Source organism: Oncorhynchus gorbuscha, unplaced genomic scaffold, assembly GCF_021184085.1.
Source record: "Oncorhynchus gorbuscha isolate QuinsamMale2020 ecotype Even-year unplaced genomic scaffold, OgorEven_v1.0 Un_scaffold_1156, whole genome shotgun sequence".
In the NCBI taxonomy this organism is placed as follows: Eukaryota; Metazoa; Chordata; class Actinopteri; order Salmoniformes; family Salmonidae; genus Oncorhynchus; species Oncorhynchus gorbuscha.
In genome coordinates this window covers 85,349-108,100 of record NW_025746022.1, presented here as the reverse complement: position 1 = coordinate 108,100, position 22,752 = coordinate 85,349, and the positions used below count along the sequence as shown (strand labels likewise).

Below are 22,752 nucleotides of genomic sequence, written 5' to 3'. Positions count from 1 at the left end.
ATGGTCCATTCCCTCAGAGAGTCTAAGGAGGAGGGGAAATGCTGAGAAGAAGAGTTTGATGTCTGTTTAAAATGTTGTGACATTCAAGTTTGTTATTTTGAAATGGGGAGTGAGACAAGGTTGCAGCCTGAGACCAACTTTATTCAACATGTAGACAAATAATTGGCGAGTTAGGCACGGTTGCAGTCAGAGTTCAACTTTATTCAAAGTTTAGAAATGAATTGGGGAGTGAGACAAGGTTGCACTCTGAGTCCAACTTTATTCAATATCTACAAATGAATTGGAGAGAGACTTGGGTTCAATTTTAGTCCAGTTGTATTAAACATAACAAACTTGAATGTCACAACATTTTAAACAGACATCAAACTCTCTCTCTCTCTCTCTCTCTCTCTCTCTCTCTCTCTCTCTCTCTCTCTCTCTCTCTCTCTCTCTCTCTCTCTCTCTCTCTCTCTCTCTCTCTCTCTCTCTACTAATTGGGGAGTTAGTTATAAGTATCATTGGCCAGGCCATGTTGCAGAAAACGGGGGAAGGGTGGGAAGTTGTCGGGGCAGGGGAACAAAGACTTGGGGAGGAGCAACTAAAAGCAGCAGGTGAGGGAGGGGTTACAGACCAAGAGTCCTGAATCATAAAAGGCTTTGTTTTTAAACTACATTTTAGTCTAAGATCAATCTTTAAAAAATCTAAAGTCAATTCTATTTCAAGTTCTACATCTCCAAATAAAGTTTAAACATCACAGCAATATTCTAGGGTGGTTTTTGAGGGTCTGACCTCTGTTTGACCCCAACCATGACCAGAACCTTCAGAGGGCTTGTGATCTATATATGAGGGCCTCTCATAGTTTTGTATTGTGCTTGCTTTGGCAGCACATATACTAAAATTGATCGATACAGAGAAGATTAGCATGGCCCCTGCGAAAGGATGACACGCAAATCCGTGAAGCGCTCCTTATTTTCCTCACACGTTGAGAAATTGGAACCAAACAGAGAAGATTGGGCGGTAGTGACCCGGGGAGAATAAATGGTCCATTCCCCAGTCTAGTCTAGTCTAGTCTAAGGAGGGGAAATGCTGGATGAGAGAAGCTCAGTCTACAGTAGAATGACAGGAAAATGTGTGAAGCCTTCCTTATTTTGAAATGGGGAGTGAGACAAGGTTGCAGCCTGAGACCAACTTTATTCAACATGTAGACAAATAATTGGCGAGTTAGGCACGGTTGCAGTCAGAGTTCAACTTTATTCAAAGTTTAGAAATGAATTGGGGAGTGAGACAAGGTTGCACTCTGAGTCCAACTTTATTCAATATCTACAAATGAATTGGAGAGAGACTTGGGTTCAATTTTAGTCCAGTTGTATTAAACATAACAAACTTGAATGTCACAACATTTTAAACAGACATCAAACTCTCTCTCTCTCTCTCTCTCTCTCTCTCTCTCTCTCTCTCTCTCTCTCTCTCTCTCTCTCTCTCTCTCTCTCTCTCTCTCTCTCTCTCTCTCTCTCTCTCTCTCTCTCTCTCTCTCTCTCTCTCTCTCTCTCTCTACTAATTGGGGAGTTAGTTATAAGTATCATTGGCCAGGCCATGTTGCAGAAAACGGGGAAGGGTGGGAAGTTGTCGGGGCAGGGGAACAAAGACTTGGGGAGGAGCAACTAAAAGCAGCAGGTGAGGGAGGGGTTACAGACCAAGAGTCCTGAATCATAAAAGGCTTTGTTTTTAAACTACATTTTAGTCTAAGATCAATCTTTAAAAATCTAAAGTCAATTCTATTTCAAGTTCTACATCTCCAAATAAAGTTTAAACATCACAGCAATATTCTAGGGGTGGTTTTTGAGGGTCTGACCTCTGTTTGACCCCAACCATGACCAGAACCTTCAGAGGGCTTGTGATCTATATATGAGGGCCTCTCATAGTTTTGTATTGTGCTTGCTTTGGCAGCACATATACTAAAATTGGATCGATACAGAGAAGATTAGCATGGCCCCTGCGAAAGGATGACACGCAAATCCGTGAAGCGCTCCTTATTTTCCTCACACGTTGAGAAATTGGAACCAAACAGAGAAGATTGGGCGGTAGTGACCCGGGAGAATAAATGGTCCATTCCCCTCAGTCTAGTCTAAGGAGGAGGGGAAATGCTGGATGAGAGAAGCTCAGTCTACAGTAGAATGACAGGAAAATGTGTGAAGCCTTCCTTATTTTGAAATGGGGAGTGAGACAAGGTTGCAGCCTGAGACCAACTTTATTCAACATGTAGACAAATAATTGGCGAGTTAGGCACGGTTGCAGTCAGAGTTCAACTTTATTCAAAGTTTAGAAATGAATTGGGGAGTGAGACAAGGTTGCACTCTGAGTCCAACTTTATTCAATATCTACAAATGAATTGGAGAGAGACTTGGGTTCAATTTTAGTCCAGTTGTATTAAACATAACAAACTTGAATGTCACAACATTTTAAACAGACATCAAACTCTCTCTCTCTCTCTCTCTCTCTCTCTCTCTCTCTCTCTCTCTCTCTCTCTCTCTCTCTCTCTCTCTCTTTCTCTCTACTAATTGGGGAGTTAGTTATAAGTATCATTGGCCAGGCCATGTTGCAGAAAACGGGGAAGGGTGGGAAGTTGTCGGGGCAGGGGAACAAAGACTTGGGGAGGAGCAACTAAAAGCAGCAGGTGAGGGAGGGGTTACAGACCAAGAGTCCTGAATCATAAAAGGCTTTGTTTTTAAACTACATTTTAGTCTAAGATCAATCTTTAAAAAATCTAAAGTCAATTCTATTTCAAGTTCTACATCTCCAAATAAAGTTTAAACATCACAGCAATATTCTAGGGGTGGTTTTTGAGGGTCTGACCTCTGTTTGACCCCAACCATGACCAGAACCTTCAGAGGGCTTGTGATCTATATATGAGGGCCTCTCATAGTTTTGTATTGTGCTCGCTTTGGCAGCACATATACTAAAATTGGATCGATACAGAGAAGATTAGCATGGCCCCTGCGAAAGGATGACACGCAAATCCGTGAAGCGCTCCTTATTTTCCTCACACGTTGAGAAATTGGAACCAAACAGAGAAGATTGGGCGGTAGTGACCCGGGGAGAATAAATGGTCCATTCCCTCAGTCTAGTCTAAGGAGGAGGGGAAATGCTGGATGAGAGAAGCTCAGTCTACAGTAGAATGACAGGAAAATGTGTGAAGCCTTCCTTATTTTGAAATGGGGAGTGAGACAAGGTTGCAGCCTGAGACCAACTTTATTCAACATGTAGACAAATAATTGGCGAGTTAGGCACGGTTGCAGTCAGAGTTCAACTTTATTCAAAGTTTAGAAATGAATTGGGGAGTGAGACAAGGTTGCACTCTGAGTCCAACTTTATTCAATATCTACAAATGAATTGGAGAGAGACTTGGGTTCAATTTTAGTCCAGTTGTATTAAACATAACAAACTTGAATGTCACAACATTTTAAACAGACATCAAACTCTCTCTCTCTCTCTCTCTCTCTCTCTCTCTCTCTCTCTCTCTCTCTCTCTCTCTCTCTCTCTAATTGGGAGTTAGTTATAAGTATCATTGGCCAGGCCATGTTGCAGAAAACGGGGGAAGGGTGGGAAGTTGTCGGGGCAGGGGAACAAAGACTTGGGGAGGAGCAACTAAAAGCAGCAGGTGAGGGAGGGGTTACAGACCAAGAGTCCTGAATCATAAAAGGCTTTGTTTTTAAACTACATTTTAGTCTAAGATCAATCTTTAAAAAATCTAAAGTCAATTCTATTTCAAGTTCTACATCTCCAAATAAAGTTTAAACATCACAGCAATATTCTAGGGGTGGTTTTTGAGGGTCTGACCTCTGTTTGACCCCAACCATGACCAGAACCTTCAGAGGGCTTGTGATCTATATATGAGGGCCTCTCATAGTTTTGTATTGTGCTTGCTTTGGCAGCACATATACTAAAATTGGATCGATACAGAGAAGATTAGCATGGCCCCTGCGAAAGGATGACACGCAAATCCGTGAAGCGCTCCTTATTTTCCTCACACGTTGAGAAATTGGAACCAAACAGAGAAGATTGGGCGGTAGTGACCCGGGAGAATAAATGGTCCATTCCCCTCAGTCTAGTCTAAGGAGGAGGGGAAATGCTGGATGAGAGAAGCTCAGTCTACAGTAGAATGACAGGAAAATGTGTGAAGCCTTCCTTATTTTGAAATGGGGAGTGAGACAAGGTTGCAGCCTGAGACCAACTTTATTCAACATGTAGACAAATAATTGGCGAGTTAGGCACGGTTGCAGTCAGAGTTCAACTTTATTCAAAGTTTAGAAATGAATTGGGGAGTGAGACAAGGTTGCACTCTGAGTCCAACTTTATTCAATATCTACAAATGAATTGGAGAGAGACTTGGGTTCAATTTTAGTCCAGTTGTATTAAACATAACAAACTTGAATGTCACAACATTTTAAACAGACATCAAACTCTCTCTCTCTCTCTCTCTCTCTCTCTCTCTCTCTCTCTCTCTCTCTCTCTCTCTCTCTCTCTCTCTCTCTCTCTCTCTCTCTCTACTAATTGGGGAGTTAGTTATAAGTATCATTGGCCAGGCCATGTTGCAGAAAACGGGGAAGGGTGGGAAGTTGTCGGGGCAGGGGAACAAAGACTTGGGGAGGAGCAACTAAAAGCAGCAGGTGAGGGAGGGGTTACAGACCAAGAGTCCTGAATCATAAAAGGCTTTGTTTTTAAACTACATTTTAGTCTAAGATCAATCTTTAAAAATCTAAAGTCAATTCTATTTCAAGTTCTACATCTCCAAATAAAGTTTAAACATCACAGCAATATTCTAGGGGTGGTTTTTGAGGGTCTGACCTCTGTTTGACCCCAACCATGACCAGAACCTTCAGAGGGCTTGTGATCTATATATGAGGGCCTCTCATAGTTTTGTATTGTGCTTGCTTTGGCAGCACATATACTAAAATTGGATCGATACAGAGAAGATTAGCATGGCCCCTGCGAAAGGATGACACGCAAATCCGTGAAGCGCTCCTTATTTTCCTCACACGTTGAGAAATTGGAACCAAACAGAGAAGATTGGGCGGTAGTGACCCGGGAGAATAAATGGTCCATTCCCCTCAGTCTAGTCTAAGGAGGAGGGGAAATGCTGGATGAGAGAAGCTCAGTCTACAGTAGAATGACAGGAAAATGTGTGAAGCCTTCCTTATTTTGAAATGGGGAGTGAGACAAGGTTGCAGCCTGAGACCAACTTTATTCAACATGTAGACAAATAATTGGCGAGTTAGGCACGGTTGCAGTCAGAGTTCAACTTTATTCAAAGTTTAGAAATGAATTGGGGAGTGAGACAAGGTTGCACTCTGAGTCCAACTTTATTCAATATCTACAAATGAATTGGAGAGAGACTTGGGTTCAATTTTAGTCCAGTTGTATTAAACATAACAAACTTGAATGTCACAACATTTTAAACAGACATCAAACTCTCTCTCTCTCTCTCTCTCTCTCTCTCTCTCTCTCTCTCTCTCTCTCTCTCTCTCTCTCTCTCTCTCTCTCTCTCTCTACTAATAATTGGGGAGTTAGTTATAAGTATCATTGGCCAGGCCATGTTGCAGAAAACGGGGAAGGGTGGGAAGTTGTCGGGGCAGGGGAACAAAGACTTGGGGAGGAGCAACTAAAAGCAGCAGGTGAGGGAGGGGTTACAGACCAAGAGTCCTGAATCATAAAAGGCTTTGTTTTTAAACTACATTTTAGTCTAAGATCAATCTTTAAAAAATCTAAAGTCAATTCTATTTCAAGTTCTACATCTCCAAATAAAGTTTAAACATCACAGCAATATTCTAGGGGTGGTTTTTGAGGGTCTGACCTCTGTTTGACCCCAACCATGACCAGAACCTTCAGAGGGCTTGTGATCTATATATGAGGGCCTCTCATAGTTTTGTATTGTGCTCGCTTTGGCAGCACATATACTAAAATTGGATCGATACAGAGAAGATTAGCATGGCCCCTGCGAAAGGATGACACGCAAATCCGTGAAGCGCTCCTTATTTTCCTCACACGTTGAGAAATTGGAACCAAACAGAGAAGATTGGGCGGTAGTGACCCGGGAGAATAAATGGTCCATTCCCTCAGTCTAGTCTAAGGAGGAGGGGAAATGCTGGATGAGAGAAGCTCAGTCTACAGTAGAATGACAGGAAAATGTGTGAAGCCTTCCTTATTTTGAAATGGGGAGTGAGACAAGGTTGCAGCCTGAGACCAACTTTATTCAACATGTAGACAAATAATTGGCGAGTTAGGCACGGTTGCAGTCAGAGTTCAACTTTATTCAAAGTTTAGAAATGAATTGGGGAGTGAGACAAGGTTGCACTCTGAGTCCAACTTTATTCAATATCTACAAATGAATTGGAGAGAGACTTGGGTTCAATTTTAGTCCAGTTGTATTAAACATAACAAACTTGAATGTCACAACATTTTAAACAGACATCAAACTCTCTCTCTCTCTCTCTCTCTCTCTCTCTCTCTCTCTCTCTCTCTCTCTCTCTCTCTCTCTCTCTCTCTCTCTCTCTCTAATTGGGGAGTTAGTTATAAGTATCATTGGCCAGGCCATGTTGCAGAAAACGGGGGAAGGGTGGGAAGTTGTCGGGGCAGGGGAACAAAGACTTGGGGAGGAGCAACTAAAAGCAGCAGGTGAGGGAGGGGTTACAGACCAAGAGTCCTGAATCATAAAAGGCTTTGTTTTTAAACTACATTTTAGTCTAAGATCAATCTTTAAAAAATCTAAAGTCAATTCTATTTCAAGTTCTACATCTCCAAATAAAGTTTAAACATCACAGCAATATTCTAGGGGTGGTTTTTGAGGGTCTGACCTCTGTTTGACCCCAACCATGACCAGAACCTTCAGAGGGCTTGTGATCTATATATGAGGGCCTCTCATAGTTTTGTATTGTGCTCGCTTTGGCAGCACATATACTAAAATTGGATCGATACAGAGAAGATTAGCATGGCCCCTGCGAAAGGATGACACGCAAATCCGTGAAGCGCTCCTTATTTTCCTCACACGTTGAGAAATTGGAACCAAACAGAGAAGATTGGGCGGTAGTGACCCGGGGAGAATAAATGGTCCATTCCCCTCAGTCTAGTCTAAGGAGGAGGGGAAATGCTGGATGAGAGAAGCTCAGTCTACAGTAGAATGACAGGAAAATGTGTGAAGCCTTCCTTATTTTGAAATGGGGAGTGAGACAAGGTTGCAGCCTGAGACCAACTTTATTCAACATGTAGACAAATAATTGGCGAGTTAGGCACGGTTGCAGTCAGAGTTCAACTTTATTCAAAGTTTAGAAATGAATTGGGGAGTGAGACAAGGTTGCACTCTGAGTCCAACTTTATTCAATATCTACAAATGAATTGGAGAGAGACTTGGGTTCAATTTTAGTCCAGTTGTATTAAACATAACAAACTTGAATGTCACAACATTTTAAACAGACATCAAACTCTCTCTCTCTCTCTCTCTCTCTCTCTCTCTCTCTCTCTCTCTCTCTCTCTCTCTCTCTCTCTCTCTCTACTAATTGGGGAGTTAGTTATAAGTATCATTGGCCAGGCCATGTTGCAGAAAACGGGGGAAGGGTGGGAAGTTGTCGGGGCAGGGGAACAAAGACTTGGGGAGGAGCAACTAAAAGCAGCAGGTGAGGGAGGGGTTACAGACCAAGAGTCCTGAATCATAAAAGGCTTTGTTTTTAAACTACATTTTAGTCTAAGATCAATCTTTAAAAAATCTAAAGTCAATTCTATTTCAAGTTCTACATCTCCAAATAAAGTTTAAACATCACAGCAATATTCTAGGGGTGGTTTTTGAGGGTCTGACCTCTGTTTGACCCCAACCATGACCAGAACCTTCAGAGGGCTTGTGATCTATATATGAGGGCCTCTCATAGTTTTGTATTGTGCTCGCTTTGGCAGCACATATACTAAAATTGGATCGATACAGAGAAGATTAGCATGGCCCCTGCGAAAGGATGACACGCAAATCCGTGAAGCGCTCCTTATTTTCCTCACACGTTGAGAAATTGGAACCAAACAGAGAAGATTGGGCGGTAGTGACCCGGGGAGAATAAATGGTCCATTCCCCTCAGTCTAGTCTAAGGAGGAGGGGAAATGCTGGATGAGAGAAGCTCAGTCTACAGTAGAATGACAGGAAAATGTGTGAAGCCTTCCTTATTTTGAAATGGGGAGTGAGACAAGGTTGCAGCCTGAGACCAACTTTATTCAACATGTAGACAAATAATTGGCGAGTTAGGCACGGTTGCAGTCAGAGTTCAACTTTATTCAAAGTTTAGAAATGAATTGGGGAGTGAGACAAGGTTGCACTCTGAGTCCAACTTTATTCAATATCTACAAATGAATTGGAGAGAGACTTGGGTTCAATTTTAGTCCAGTTGTATTAAACATAACAAACTTGAATGTCACAACATTTTAAACAGACATCAAACTCTCTCTCTCTCTCTCTCTCTCTCTCTCTCTCTCTCTCTCTCTCTCTCTCTCTCTCTCTCTCTCTCTCTCTCTCTCTCTCTCTCTCTCTCTCTCTCTCTCTCTCTCTCTCTCTCTCTCTCTCTCTACTAATTGGGGAGTTAGTTATAAGTATCATTGGCCAGGCCATGTTGCAGAAAACGGGGAAGGGTGGGAAGTTGTCGGGGCAGGGGAACAAAGACTTGGGGAGGAGCAACTAAAAGCAGCAGGTGAGGGAGGGGTTACAGACCAAGAGTCCTGAATCATAAAAGGCTTTGTTTTTAAACTACATTTTAGTCTAAGATCAATCTTTAAAAAATCTAAAGTCAATTCTATTTCAAGTTCTACATCTCCAAATAAAGTTTAAACATCACAGCAATATTCTAGGGGTGGTTTTTGAGGGTCTGACCTCTGTTTGACCCCAACCATGACCAGAACCTTCAGAGGGCTTGTGATCTATATATGAGGGCCTCTCATAGTTTTGTATTGTGCTCGCTTTGGCAGCACATATACTAAAATTGGATCGATACAGAGAAGATTAGCATGGCCCCTGCGAAAGGATGACACGCAAATCCGTGAAGCGCTCCTTATTTTCCTCACACGTTGAGAAATTGGAACCAAACAGAGAAGATTGGGCGGTAGTGACCCGGGGAGAATAAATGGTCCATTCCCCTCAGTCTAGTCTAAGGAGGAGGGGAAATGCTGGATGAGAGAAGCTCAGTCTACAGTAGAATGACAGGAAAATGTGTGAAGCCTTCCTTATTTTGAAATGGGGAGTGAGACAAGGTTGCAGCCTGAGACCAACTTTATTCAACATGTAGACAAATAATTGGCGAGTTAGGCACGGTTGCAGTCAGAGTTCAACTTTATTCAAAGTTTAGAAATGAATTGGGGAGTGAGACAAGGTTGCACTCTGAGTCCAACTTTATTCAATATCTACAAATGAATTGGAGAGAGACTTGGGTTCAATTTTAGTCCAGTTGTATTAAACATAACAAACTTGAATGTCACAACATTTTAAACAGACATCAAACTCTCTCTCTCTCTCTCTCTCTCTCTCTCTCTCTCTCTCTCTCTCTCTCTCTCTCTCTCTCTCTCTCTCTCTCTCTAATTGGGGGAGTTAGTTATAAGTATCATTGGCCAGGCCATGTTGCAGAAAACGGGGGAAGGGTGGGAAGTTGTCGGGGCAGGGGAACAAAGACTTGGGGAGGAGCAACTAAAAGCAGCAGGTGAGGGAGGGGTTACAGACCAAGAGTCCTGAATCATAAAAGGCTTTGTTTTTAAACTACATTTTAGTCTAAGATCAATCTTTAAAAAATCTAAAGTCAATTCTATTTCAAGTTCTACATCTCCAAATAAAGTTTAAACATCACAGCAATATTCTAGGGGTGGTTTTTGAGGGTCTGACCTCTGTTTGACCCCAACCATGACCAGAACCTTCAGAGGGCTTGTGATCTATATATGAGGGCCTCTCATAGTTTTGTATTGTGCTCGCTTTGGCAGCACATATACTAAAATTGGATCGATACAGAGAAGATTAGCATGGCCCCTGCGAAAGGATGACACGCAAATCCGTGAAGCGCTCCTTATTTTCCTCACACGTTGAGAAATTGGAACCAAACAGAGAAGATTGGGCGGTAGTGACCCGGGGAGAATAAATGGTCCATTCCCCTCAGTCTAGTCTAAGGAGGAGGGGAAATGCTGGATGAGAGAAGCTCAGTCTACAGTAGAATGACAGGAAAATGTGTGAAGCCTTCCTTATTTTGAAATGGGGAGTGAGACAAGGTTGCAGCCTGAGACCAACTTTATTCAACATGTAGACAAATAATTGGCGAGTTAGGCACGGTTGCAGTCAGAGTTCAACTTTATTCAAAGTTTAGAAATGAATTGGGGAGTGAGACAAGGTTGCACTCTGAGTCCAACTTTATTCAATATCTACAAATGAATTGGAGAGAGACTTGGGTTCAATTTTAGTCCAGTTGTATTAAACATAACAAACTTGAATGTCACAACATTTTAAACAGACATCAAACTCTCTCTCTCTCTCTCTCTCTCTCTCTCTCTCTCTCTCTCTCTCTCTCTCTCTCTCTCTCTCTCTCTCTCTCTCTCTCTCTCTCTCTCTCTCTCTCTCTCTACTAATTGGGGAGTTAGTTATAAGTATCATTGGCCAGGCCATGTTGCAGAAAACGGGGAAGGGTGGGAAGTTGTCGGGGCAGGGGAACAAAGACTTGGGGAGGAGCAACTAAAAGCAGCAGGTGAGGGAGGGGTTACAGACCAAGAGTCCTGAATCATAAAAGGCTTTGTTTTTAAACTACATTTTAGTCTAAGATCAATCTTTAAAAAATCTAAAGTCAATTCTATTTCAAGTTCTACATCTCCAAATAAAGTTTAAACATCACAGCAATATTCTAGGGGTGGTTTTTGAGGGTCTGACCTCTGTTTGACCCCAACCATGACCAGAACCTTCAGAGGGCTTGTGATCTATATATGAGGGCCTCTCATAGTTTTGTATTGTGCTCGCTTTGGCAGCACATATACTAAAATTGGATCGATACAGAGAAGATTAGCATGGCCCCTGCGAAAGGATGACACGCAAATCCGTGAAGCGCTCCTTATTTTCCTCACACGTTGAGAAATTGGAACCAAACAGAGAAGATTGGGCGGTAGTGACCCGGGAGAATAAATGGTCCATTCCCCTCAGTCTAGTCTAAGGAGGAGGGGAAATGCTGGATGAGAGAAGCTCAGTCTACAGTAGAATGACAGGAAAATGTGTGAAGCCTTCCTTATTTTGAAATGGGGAGTGAGACAAGGTTGCAGCCTGAGACCAACTTTATTCAACATGTAGACAAATAATTGGCGAGTTAGGCACGGTTGCAGTCAGAGTTCAACTTTATTCAAAGTTTAGAAATGAATTGGGGAGTGAGACAAGGTTGCACTCTGAGTCCAACTTTATTCAATATCTACAAATGAATTGGAGAGAGACTTGGGTTCAATTTTAGTCCAGTTGTATTAAACATAACAAACTTGAATGTCACAACATTTTAAACAGACATCAAACTCTCTCTCTCTCTCTCTCTCTCTCTCTCTCTCTCTCTCTCTCTCTCTCTCTCTCTCTCTCTCTCTCTCTCTCTCTCTCTCTCTCTCTAATTGGGGAGTTAGTTATAAGTATCATTGGCCAGGCCATGTTGCAGAAAACGGGGAAGGGTGGGAAGTTGTCGGGGCAGGGGAACAAAGACTTGGGGAGGAGCAACTAAAAGCAGCAGGTGAGGGAGGGGTTACAGACCAAGAGTCCTGAATCATAAAAGGCTTTGTTTTTAAACTACATTTTAGTCTAAGATCAATCTTTAAAAAATCTAAAGTCAATTCTATTTCAAGTTCTACATCTCCAAATAAAGTTTAAACATCACAGCAATATTCTAGGGGTGGTTTTTGAGGGTCTGACCTCTGTTTGACCCCAACCATGACCAGAACCTTCAGAGGGCTTGTGATCTATATATGAGGGCCTCTCATAGTTTTGTATTGTGCTCGCTTTGGCAGCACATATACTAAAATTGGATCGATACAGAGAAGATTAGCATGGCCCCTGCGAAAGGATGACACGCAAATCCGTGAAGCGCTCCTTATTTTCCTCACACGTTGAGAAATTGGAACCAAACAGAGAAGATTGGGCGGTAGTGACCCGGGAGAATAAATGGTCCATTCCCCTCAGTCTAGTCTAAGGAGGAGGGGAAATGCTGGATGAGAGAAGCTCAGTCTACAGTAGAATGACAGGAAAATGTGTGAAGCCTTCCTTATTTTGAAATGGGGAGTGAGACAAGGTTGCAGCCTGAGACCAACTTTATTCAACATGTAGACAAATAATTGGCGAGTTAGGCACGGTTGCAGTCAGAGTTCAACTTTATTCAAAGTTTAGAAATGAATTGGGGAGTGAGACAAGGTTGCACTCTGAGTCCAACTTTATTCAATATCTACAAATGAATTGGAGAGAGACTTGGGTTCAATTTTAGTCCAGTTGTATTAAACATAACAAACTTGAATGTCACAACATTTTAAACAGACATCAAACTCTCTCTCTCTCTCTCTCTCTCTCTCTCTCTCTCTCTCTCTCTCTCTCTCTCTCTCTCTCTCTCTCTCTCTACTAATTGGGGAGTTAGTTATAAGTATCATTGGCCAGGCCATGTTGCAGAAAACGGGGGAAGGGTGGGAAGTTGTCGGGGCAGGGGAACAAAGACTTGGGGAGGAGCAACTAAAAGCAGCAGGTGAGGGAGGGGTTACAGACCAAGAGTCCTGAATCATAAAAGGCTTTGTTTTTAAACTACATTTTAGTCTAAGATCAATCTTTAAAAAATCTAAAGTCAATTCTATTTCAAGTTCTACATCTCCAAATAAAGTTTAAACATCACAGCAATATTCTAGGGGTGGTTTTTGAGGGTCTGACCTCTGTTTGACCCCAACCATGACCAGAACCTTCAGAGGGCTTGTGATCTATATATGAGGGCCTCTCATAGTTTTGTATTGTGCTCGCTTTGGCAGCACATATACTAAAATTGGATCGATACAGAGAAGATTAGCATGGCCCCTGCGAAAGGATGACACGCAAATCCGTGAAGCGCTCCTTATTTTCCTCACACGTTGAGAAATTGGAACCAAACAGAGAAGATTGGGCGGTAGTGACCCGGGAGAATAAATGGTCCATTCCCCTCAGTCTAGTCTAAGGAGGAGGGGAAATGCTGGATGAGAGAAGCTCAGTCTACAGTAGAATGACAGGAAAATGTGTGAAGCCTTCCTTATTTTGAAATGGGGAGTGAGACAAGGTTGCAGCCTGAGACCAACTTTATTCAACATGTAGACAAATAATTGGCGAGTTAGGCACGGTTGCAGTCAGAGTTCAACTTTATTCAAAGTTTAGAAATGAATTGGGGAGTGAGACAAGGTTGCACTCTGAGTCCAACTTTATTCAATATCTACAAATGAATTGGAGAGAGACTTGGGTTCAATTTTAGTCCAGTTGTATTAAACATAACAAACTTGAATGTCACAACATTTTAAACAGACATCAAACTCTCTCTCTCTCTCTCTCTCTCTCTCTCTCTCTCTCTCTCTCTCTCTCTCTCTCTCTCTCTCTTCTCTCTACTAATTGGGGAGTTAGTTATAAGTATCATTGGCCAGGCCATGTTGCAGAAAACGGGGGAAGGGTGGGAAGTTGTCGGGGCAGGGGAACAAAGACTTGGGGAGGAGCAACTAAAAGCAGCAGGTGAGGGAGGGGTTACAGACCAAGAGTCCTGAATCATAAAAGGCTTTGTTTTTAAACTACATTTTAGTCTAAGATCAATCTTTAAAAAATCTAAAGTCAATTCTATTTCAAGTTCTACATCTCCAAATAAAGTTTAAACATCACAGCAATATTCTAGGGGTGGTTTTTGAGGGTCTGACCTCTGTTTGACCCCAACCATGACCAGAACCTTCAGAGGGCTTGTGATCTATATATGAGGGCCTCTCATAGTTTTGTATTGTGCTCGCTTTGGCAGCACATATACTAAAATTGGATCGATACAGAGAAGATTAGCATGGCCCCTGCGAAAGGATGACACGCAAATCCGTGAAGCGCTCCTTATTTTCCTCACACGTTGAGAAATTGGAACCAAACAGAGAAGATTGGGCGGTAAGTGACCCGGGGAGAATAAATGGTCCATTCCCCTCAGTCTAGTCTAAGGAGGAGGGGAAATGCTGGATGAGAGAAGCTCAGTCTACAGTAGAATGACAGGAAAATGTGTGAAGCCTTCCTTATTTTGAAATGGGGAGTGAGACAAGGTTGCAGCCTGAGACCAACTTTATTATTCTAGGGGTGGTTTTTGAGGGTCTGACCTCTGTTTGACCCCAACCATGACCAGAACCTTCAGAGGGCTTGTGATCTATATATGAGGGCCTCTCATAGTTTTGTATTGTGCTCGCTTTGGCAGCACATATACTAAAATTGGATCGATACAGAGAAGATTAGCATGGCCCCTGCGAAAGGATGACACGCAAATCCGTGAAGCGCTCCTTATTTTCCTCACACGTTGAGAAATTGGAACCAAACAGAGAAGATTGGGCGGTAGTGACCCGGGGAGAATAAATGGTCCATTCCCCTCAGTCTAGTCTAAGGAGGAGGGGAAATGCTGGATGAGAGAAGCTCAGTCTACAGTAGAATGACAGGAAAATGTGTGAAGCCTTCCTTATTTTGAAATGGGGAGTGAGACAAGGTTGCAGCCTGAGACCAACTTTATTCAACATGTAGACAAATAATTGGCGAGTTAGGCACGGTTGCAGTCAGAGTTCAACTTTATTCAAAGTTTAGAAATGAATTGGGGAGTGAGACAAGGTTGCACTCTGAGTCCAACTTTATTCAATATCTACAAATGAATTGGAGAGAGACTTGGGTTCAATTTTAGTCCAGTTGTATTAAACATAACAAACTTGAATGTCACAACATTTTAAACAGACATCAAAGTCAGACTCAGCGAGAGAAAGAGAATAGTCATTTAAGAACATTTTCTTATTTTCGATGATGGCCTAGGAACAGTGGGTTAGTTGGCTTGATCAGGGGTAGAATGACAGATTTTTACCTTGCTAGCTCTGGGATTTGATCTTGCAGTTACTAGTCCAACATTCTAAACACTAGGCTACCCTGCCTGCAGTTGTCATGATGTCCTTTGATTTTAGTGATGTTTTAGTCAGTTGGACTAACTTTTTCCAGTGGGGCATTGCAATGCAGTCTGGGAGTCGTAGTTTAACTGGTTATAGTATAAAGTGGTGGAAATTTTCTTTGTAATATTTTTAACACTTGACCTCAGAACACAGTTTGCTGCGCTTGTATTATATAAACTATGGTGGTGGTCTACTTGGTAGGTTTTCCCAGCTGGCACCAGGGATGAGGCCGAACTCAGGTGTCAGGTGGCTTCAGCTGGGCAAACGGCGTACCGACTTTGATGGTGTCGCAAGAGTTTGGGTTAATGCAAGGAAGGCAACTACATGGCAGATGTTATACTTTGGATTTATATTGTTGATGGGATTGTAGAATTTTCACGTCCTCTGAAACATATTTTGTCCAGTAGGCTCTGGTCTGTAAGTGGGCTCTGGTCGGTAAGTGGGCTCTGGTCGGTAAGTGGGCTCTGGTCGGTAAGTGGGCTCTGGTCGGTAAGTGGGCTCTGGTCGGTAAGTGGGCTCTGGTCGGTAAGTGTCCCAATTTGGTACCAACTGAGAAACCTTGTGAAGGATTATTGGAATGTTGAAGAGCTTGATGTATCACTGTTCCAACGCTTTTCCTTCACTCCGCCATCGGATATTTCCGGGTAAGGTAGCGTTAGCTAGCCAGCTTAATTGCTCAATAGCCAAACTTAGTTTCAACCAAATTGAGTTGAGCTACCTTATTAAGATGGATGCACTAACTGCAAGTTGCTCTGGATAGTGACCATACTATTCCCTTAAAGCAACACAGTGTAAAGTACATGGGTCATGTAAATAATGGAGCACATGCATCACATGCTAAGAGACAATGGAGCACATGCATCACATGCTAAGAGCACTTGACTGTAAGTCTCTCTGGATAAGAGGGTCTGACTAAATGACTAAAATGTATGTGGAGATTCCATTCAGGTCTCCCTGTTTTAACCACTCTGTTTATCTTTAGCAGAAGAGAGACCTGACTCAGAGGAACCAGAGACGTCTGAACCAGTGAGACGACACCACTGCTCCCAGTGTGGAAAGAGTTATACCCATTTATGGAGCCTGAAAAACCATAAGAGAACACATGCAGAGAAGAAGTCTTACAACTGCTCTCCATGTGGAAAGAGTTTTACCCGAGTATGGAATCCGAGAAAGCATGAGATGACACACATGGGGGAGAAGCTTTTCCAATGCTCCCAGTGTAAAAATAGATTTTCCCTATCAAGGAACCTGAAATCACACGAGAGAACACACACAGGAGATAAGCCTTACCATTGCTTCCAGTGTGGAAAGAGATTTATCCAGTCAACACATCTGCACGAGCATAAGAGAACACACACAAAGGAGAAAAACCATTCCAATGCTCTCAGTGTGGAAGAACATTTTCTCGATCAGGGGACCTGAAATCTCACACACAGGGGAAAAGCCTTATAATTGTTCCCATTGTAAAAGTAGTTTTAGCTGGTCAGGACAACTGAACGAGCATGAGAGAACACACACAGGAGTGAAGCCTTATCACTGCTCCCAGTGTGATTTTGTTTGAAATTTTTATTTTTTAAGATGAACAAAATTGATGGAATAAAAAAAATGGACCTTAAAAAATCAAATAAAAACTCACCTTTGGGGAACCGCCTGTTCCGAACTGGAGAACACCGTGGACGGCTACATGTCAGGTTCATTACTCTCTTCCCCCTTCACACTCTCTTCCCCCTTCACACTCTCTTCCCCCTTCACACTCTCTTCCCCCTTCACACTCTCTTCCCCCTTCATAGTCTCTTCACCCTTCACACTCTCTTCCCCCTTCATTACTCTCTTCCCCCTTCACACTCTCTTCCCCTTCATAGTCTCTTCCCCCTTCACACTCTCTTCCCCCTTCACACTCTCTCCCCTTCATAGTCTCTTCACCCTTCACACTCTCTTCCCCCTTCATTACTCTCTTCCCCCTTCACACTCTCTTCCCCTTCATAGTCTCTTCCCCTTCACACTCTCTTCCCCCTTCATTACTCTCTTCCCCCTTCATACTCTCTTCCCACTTCATTACTCTCTTCCCCCTTCACACTCTCTTCCCCCTTCATTACTCTCTTCCCCTTCATTACTCTCTTCCCCTTCACACTCTCTTCCCCCTTCATAGTCTCTTCCCCCTTCATACTCTCTTCCCCCTTCATACTCTCTTCCCCCTTCACACTCTCTTCCCCCTTCACACTCTCTTCCCCCTTCATTACTCTCTTCCCCCTTCACACTCTCTTCCCCCTTCATTACTCTCTTCCCCCTTCACACTCTCTTCCCCCTTCACACTCTCTTCCCCCTTCCTCTTCATAGTCTCTTCCCCTTCACACTCTCTTCCCCCTTCATACTCTCTTCCCACTTCATTACTCTCTTCCCCCTTCACACTCTCTTCCCCCTTCATAGTCTCTTCCCCCTTCACACTCTCTCCCCCTTCACAGTCTCTTCCCCCTTCACACTCTCTTCCCCTTCACACTCTTTCCCCCTTCACACTCTCTTCCCCCTTCATACTCTCTTCCCCCTTCACACTCTCTTCCCCCTTCACGGTTGAGGTCTTTGAATAGTTGAAGTGCCCCTGCAGGACTCGGTCCCGGAACCTCTCGGGGTAGGAGATTGCTGCCTTGTCTCTCGCCAGAAGATTTCCCCAGAGAGCCATGATCTCCTCTATGTGTCTATTAGAGAACCATGGCCCCTCCAGCAGCAGACTCCTGGCCAGGAGGACCACATGCCGGTATCCACTAACCCCATCAGGTCCTATGTACTGCTGGTATCCACTAACCCCATCAGGTCCTATGTACTGCCGGTATCCACTAACCCCATCAGGTCCTATGTACTGCTGGTATCCACTAACCCCAACACGTCCTATGTACTGCTGGTATCCACTAACCCCAACACGTCCTATGTACTGCTGGTATCCACTAATCCACTAACCCCAACAGTGGTCCTTCTGTAGCTCAGTTGGTAGAGCATGGCGCTTGTAACGCCAGGGTAGTGGGTTCGATTCCCGAGACCACCCATACGTAGAATGTATGCACACATGACTGTAAGTCGCTTTGGATAAAAGCGTCTGCTAAATGGCATATATTATTATTATTATTATTAACCCCATCAGGTCCTATGTTCTCGTGGTATCCACTAACCCCATCAGGTCCTATGTACTGCTGGTATCCACTAACCCCATCAGGTCCTATGTACTGCTGGTATCCACTAACCCCATCAGGTCCTATGTACTGCTGGTATCCACTAACCCCATCAGGTCCTATATACTGCTGGTATCCACTAACCCCATCAGGTCCTATGTACTGCTGGTATCCACTAACCGCATCAGGTCCTATGTACTGCTGGTGTCCCCTAACCCCATCAGGTCCTATGTTATCCTGGTATCCACTAACCCCATCAGGTCCTATGTACTGCTGGTATCCACTAAAACCCCATCAGGTCCTATGTACTGCTGGTATCCACTAACCCCATCAGGTCCTATGTACTGCTGGTATCCACTAACCCCATCAGGTCCTATGTTCTCCTGGTATCCACTAACCCCATCAGGTCCTATGTACTGCTGGTATCCACTAACCCCAACAGGTCCTATATTCTCCTGAAAATAGAAGAGTCCTTGGGAAGGGTTGGATTAATAGTTTTGAATGGAAAGACACTTAGGTAATGTGAGCTGTTTAGGATGTGGATCCACTAATCCCCATCAGGTCCTATGTGTGATGACAGGTAGCTGGTATCCACTAACCCCATCAGGTCCTATGTACTGGGATCAGTGGGTGTGATGACACTGGGAACCCCTGGGATGGGTTGGGTTGAGTGGGATCAGGGGTGTGATGACAGGTAGCTGGGATGGGTTGGGTTGAGTGGGATCAGTTGGTGTGATGACAGGTAGCTGGGATGGGTTGGGTTGAGTGGGATCAGTGGGTGTGATGACAGGTAGCTGATCCCACTAACCCACTGTTCACTACACTATCATATATCAGTGCTGGTATCTACACCAAATCCAAATCAAATCAAATTTATTTATATAGCTATGCTGATATCTCAAAGTGCTGGTATCAGCAAACAATGCAGGTGTAAAAGCACGGTGGCTAAAAACCCCAGGCCAAAACCTAGGTAGAGAGGAACCGGGCTGTGGGGTGGCCATCCTCTTCTGGCTGTGCCGGGTAGAGATTATAACAGAACATGACCAAGATGTTCAAATGTTCATAAATGACCAGCATGGTCATCCAGAACAGTTGAAACTGGAGCAGCAGCACAGTCAGGTGGATGGGGACAGCAGGTCCATCATGTCAGGTAGTCCTGGGGCACGGTCCTAGGGCTCAGGTCCTCCGAGAGAGAGAAAGAAAGAGAGAATTAGAGAGAGCATATGTGGGGTGGCCAGTCCTCTCTGGCTGTGCCGGGTGGAGATTATAACAGAACGTGGCAAGATGTTCAAATGTTCATAAATGACCAGCATGGTTGAATAATAGCACCATCATATATCAGTGTAGGGGCTGTTCCCCCCCCCCCCTCACCATCATATATCAGTGTAGGGGCTGTTCCCCTCCACTACACCATCATATATCATGTAGGGGCTGCTGGTATCCATATATCAGTCAGGTCCCATCATATATCAGTGTAGGGGCTGTTGGTCAGTGTAGGGGCTGTCCCCCCCTCCACTAACCATCATATATCAGTGTCCCCCCTCCTGTACACCATCATATATCAGTGTAGGGGCTGTCCCCCCCCCCTCCTCTACACCATCATATATCAGTGTAGGGCTGTTCCCCTCCTCTACACCATCATATATCAGTGTAGGGGCTGTTCCCCTCCACTACACTCATATATCAGTGGGGGCTGTCCCTCTAATATATCAGTGTAGGGGCCCCCTCCACTACAGTAGGGGCTGTTCCCCCCCCTCCTCTACACCATCATATATCAGTGTAGGGGCTGTTCCCCCCTCCACTACACCATCATATATCAGTGTAGGGGCTGTTCCCCCTCCTCTACACCATCATATATCAGTGTAGGGGCTGTTCCCCCCCTCCACTACACCATCATATATCAGTGTAGGGGCTGTCCCCTCCAACACCCATATATCAGTGTAGGGGCTCCTCCCTCCTCTACACCATCATATATCAGTGTATCCCCCTCCACTACACCATCATATATCAGTGTAGGGGCTGTCCCCCCCTCCTCTACACCATCATATATCAGTGTAGGGGCTGTTCCCTCCACTACACCATCATATATCAGTGTCACTATCATATATCAGTGTAGGGGCTGTTCCCCTCCACTACACCCCATCATATATCAGTGTAGGGGCTGTTCCCCCTCCACTACACCATCATATATCAGTGTAGGGCTGGTAGGGGCTGTGCCCCTCCTCTACACCATCATATATCAGTGTATGGGCTGTTCCCTCCTCTACACCATCATATATCAGTGTGTCCCCCTCCACTACACCATCATATATCAGTGTAGGGGCTGTTCCCCTCCACTACACCATCATATATCAGTGTGGGGCTGTTCCCCCACTACACCCATATATCAGTGTAGGGGCTCCTCCTCTACACCATCATATATCAGTGTAGGGGTGTCCTCCACTACACCCCATCAGGTTTACACCATCATGTATCAGTGTATGGGCTGGTGTAGGGGCTGTCCCCCCTCCATCACCATCATATATCAGTGTAGGGGCTGTTCCCCCTCCATGACCATCATATATCAGTGTAGGGGCTGTTCCCTCCACTACACCATCATATATCAGTGTAGGGGCTGTTCCCCCCTCCTCTACACCATCATATATCAGGTCCTTCCCCTCCACTCACCATCATATATCAGTGAGGGGCTGTCCCCCCCCTCCTCTACACCATCATATATCAGTGTAGGGGCTGTTCCCCTCCACTACACCATCATATATCAGTGTAGGGGCTGTTACCCCTCCACTACACCATCATATATCAGTGTAGTGGCTGTTCCCCCTCCACTACACCATCATATATCAGTGTAGGGGCTGTTCCCCCTCCGCTACACCATCATATATCAGTGTAGGGGCTGTTCCCCTCCACTACACCATCATATATCAGTGTAGGGGCTGTCCCCCCCCCTCCTCTACACCATCATATATCAGTGTAGGGGCTGTCCCCCCCCCTCCTCTACACCATCATATATCAGTGTAGGGGCTGTTCCCCTCCCTCCTCTACACCATCATATATCAGTGTAGTGTTCCCCCCCTCCTCTACACCATCATATATCAGTGTAAGGGCTGTTCCCCTCCCCTCCTCTACACCATCATATATCTTGTAGGGGCTGTTCCCCCTCCTCTACACCATCATATATCAGTGTAGGGGCTGTCCTCCCCCTCCTCACTACACCATCATATATCAGTGTAGGGCTGTTCCTCCCCCTCCTCTACACCATCATATATCAGTGTTGGGGCTGTTCCCCCCCTCCACTACACCATCATATCAGTGTAGGGGCTGTGAGTGTAGGGGCTGTCCCCCCCTCCTCTACACCATCATATATCAGTGTAGGGGCTGTTCCTCCTCTACACCATCATATATCAGTGTAGGGGCTGTTCCCCTCCACTACACCATCATATATCAGTGTAGGGGCTGTTCCCCCACCTCTCCTCTACACCATCATATATCAGTGTAGGGGCTGTTCCCCTCCACTACACCATCATATATCAGTGTAGGGGCTGTTCCCCTCCCCCTCCTCTACACCATCATATATCAGTGTAGGGGCTGTTCCCCCCCCCTCCACTACACCATCATATATCAGTGTAGGGTGTTCCCCTCCCCTCCTCTACACCATCATATATCAGTGTAGGGTTGTCCCCCCCCTCCACTACACCATCATATATCAGTGTAGGGGCTGTTCCCCCTCCACTACACCATCATATATCAGTGTAGGGCTGTGACTCTACACCATCATATATCAGTGTAGTGGCTGTTCCCCTCCACTACACCATCATATATCAGTGTAGGGGCTGTTCCCCTCCTCTACACCATCATATATCAGTGTATGGGCTGTTCCCCTCCTCTACACCATCATATATCAGTGTAGGGGCTGTCCCCCCCTCCACTACAACATCATATATCAGTGTAGGGGCTGTTCCCCTCCACTACACCAGTGTAGGGGCTGTTCCCCTCCACTACACCATCATATATCAGTGTAGGGGCTGTTCCCCCTCCTCTACACCATCATATATCAGTGTAGGGGCTGTTCTGTCCCCCCCCTCCTCTACACCATCATATATCAGTGTAGGGGCTGTTCCCCTCCACTACACCATCATATATCAGTGTAGGGGCTGTTACCCCCTACCCATCATATATCAGTGTATGGGCACCATCATATATCAGTGTAGGGGCTGTTCCCCCCCCCCTCCTCTACACCATCATATATCAGTGTAGGGGCTGTTCCCCCACTACACCATATATCCTCTACACCATCATATATCAGTGTAGGGGCTGTCCCCCCTCCTCTACACCATCATATATCAGTACACCATCATATATCAGTGTAGGGGCTGTTCCCCCCCCCCTCCTCTACACCATCATATATCAGTGTAGGGGCTGTTCCCCCCTCCTCTACACC

The 22,752-nt window shown here is 44.6% G+C and overlaps 15 non-coding genes across 15 annotated transcripts; all 15 read left to right on the top strand.

Annotated features, from left to right (window-relative positions):
• The first annotated feature begins 847 nt into the window (after nucleotides 1–847).
• Nucleotides 848–953, top strand: LOC124021669. The gene has a single exon (XR_006836290.1). It is a non-coding gene; the product is annotated as a U6 spliceosomal RNA (small nuclear RNA).
• Nucleotides 954–1,910: 957 nt separating this feature from the next.
• On the top strand, nucleotides 1,911–2,017 carry LOC124021659. The gene has a single exon (XR_006836280.1). It is a non-coding gene; the product is annotated as a U6 spliceosomal RNA (small nuclear RNA).
• Nucleotides 2,018–2,911: 894 nt separating this feature from the next.
• On the top strand, nucleotides 2,912–3,018 carry LOC124021644. Its single transcript, XR_006836265.1, has one exon. It is a non-coding gene; the product is annotated as a U6 spliceosomal RNA (small nuclear RNA).
• Nucleotides 3,019–3,895: 877 nt separating this feature from the next.
• On the top strand, nucleotides 3,896–4,002 carry LOC124021658. The gene has a single exon (XR_006836279.1). It is a non-coding gene; the product is annotated as a U6 spliceosomal RNA (small nuclear RNA).
• A 901-nt stretch (nucleotides 4,003–4,903) lies between these two features.
• LOC124021657 lies at nucleotides 4,904–5,010 on the top strand. The gene has a single exon (XR_006836278.1). It is a non-coding gene; the product is annotated as a U6 spliceosomal RNA (small nuclear RNA).
• Nucleotides 5,011–5,909: 899 nt separating this feature from the next.
• LOC124021655 lies at nucleotides 5,910–6,016 on the top strand. Its single transcript, XR_006836276.1, has one exon. It is a non-coding gene; the product is annotated as a U6 spliceosomal RNA (small nuclear RNA).
• An 893-nt stretch (nucleotides 6,017–6,909) lies between these two features.
• On the top strand, nucleotides 6,910–7,016 carry LOC124021653. Its single transcript, XR_006836274.1, has one exon. It is a non-coding gene; the product is annotated as a U6 spliceosomal RNA (small nuclear RNA).
• An 888-nt stretch (nucleotides 7,017–7,904) lies between these two features.
• Nucleotides 7,905–8,011, top strand: LOC124021652. Its single transcript, XR_006836273.1, has one exon. It is a non-coding gene; the product is annotated as a U6 spliceosomal RNA (small nuclear RNA).
• Nucleotides 8,012–8,954: 943 nt separating this feature from the next.
• On the top strand, nucleotides 8,955–9,061 carry LOC124021651. Its single transcript, XR_006836272.1, has one exon. It is a non-coding gene; the product is annotated as a U6 spliceosomal RNA (small nuclear RNA).
• Nucleotides 9,062–9,953: 892 nt separating this feature from the next.
• On the top strand, nucleotides 9,954–10,060 carry LOC124021650. Its single transcript, XR_006836271.1, has one exon. It is a non-coding gene; the product is annotated as a U6 spliceosomal RNA (small nuclear RNA).
• Nucleotides 10,061–10,979: 919 nt separating this feature from the next.
• LOC124021673 lies at nucleotides 10,980–11,086 on the top strand. The gene has a single exon (XR_006836293.1). It is a non-coding gene; the product is annotated as a U6 spliceosomal RNA (small nuclear RNA).
• Nucleotides 11,087–11,987: 901 nt separating this feature from the next.
• On the top strand, nucleotides 11,988–12,094 carry LOC124021672. Its single transcript, XR_006836292.1, has one exon. It is a non-coding gene; the product is annotated as a U6 spliceosomal RNA (small nuclear RNA).
• An 889-nt stretch (nucleotides 12,095–12,983) lies between these two features.
• Nucleotides 12,984–13,090, top strand: LOC124021665. Its single transcript, XR_006836286.1, has one exon. It is a non-coding gene; the product is annotated as a U6 spliceosomal RNA (small nuclear RNA).
• Nucleotides 13,091–13,978: 888 nt separating this feature from the next.
• LOC124021654 lies at nucleotides 13,979–14,085 on the top strand. Its single transcript, XR_006836275.1, has one exon. It is a non-coding gene; the product is annotated as a U6 spliceosomal RNA (small nuclear RNA).
• Nucleotides 14,086–14,410: 325 nt separating this feature from the next.
• Nucleotides 14,411–14,517, top strand: LOC124021643. Its single transcript, XR_006836264.1, has one exon. It is a non-coding gene; the product is annotated as a U6 spliceosomal RNA (small nuclear RNA).
• Nucleotides 14,518–22,752: the final 8,235 nt, after the last annotated feature.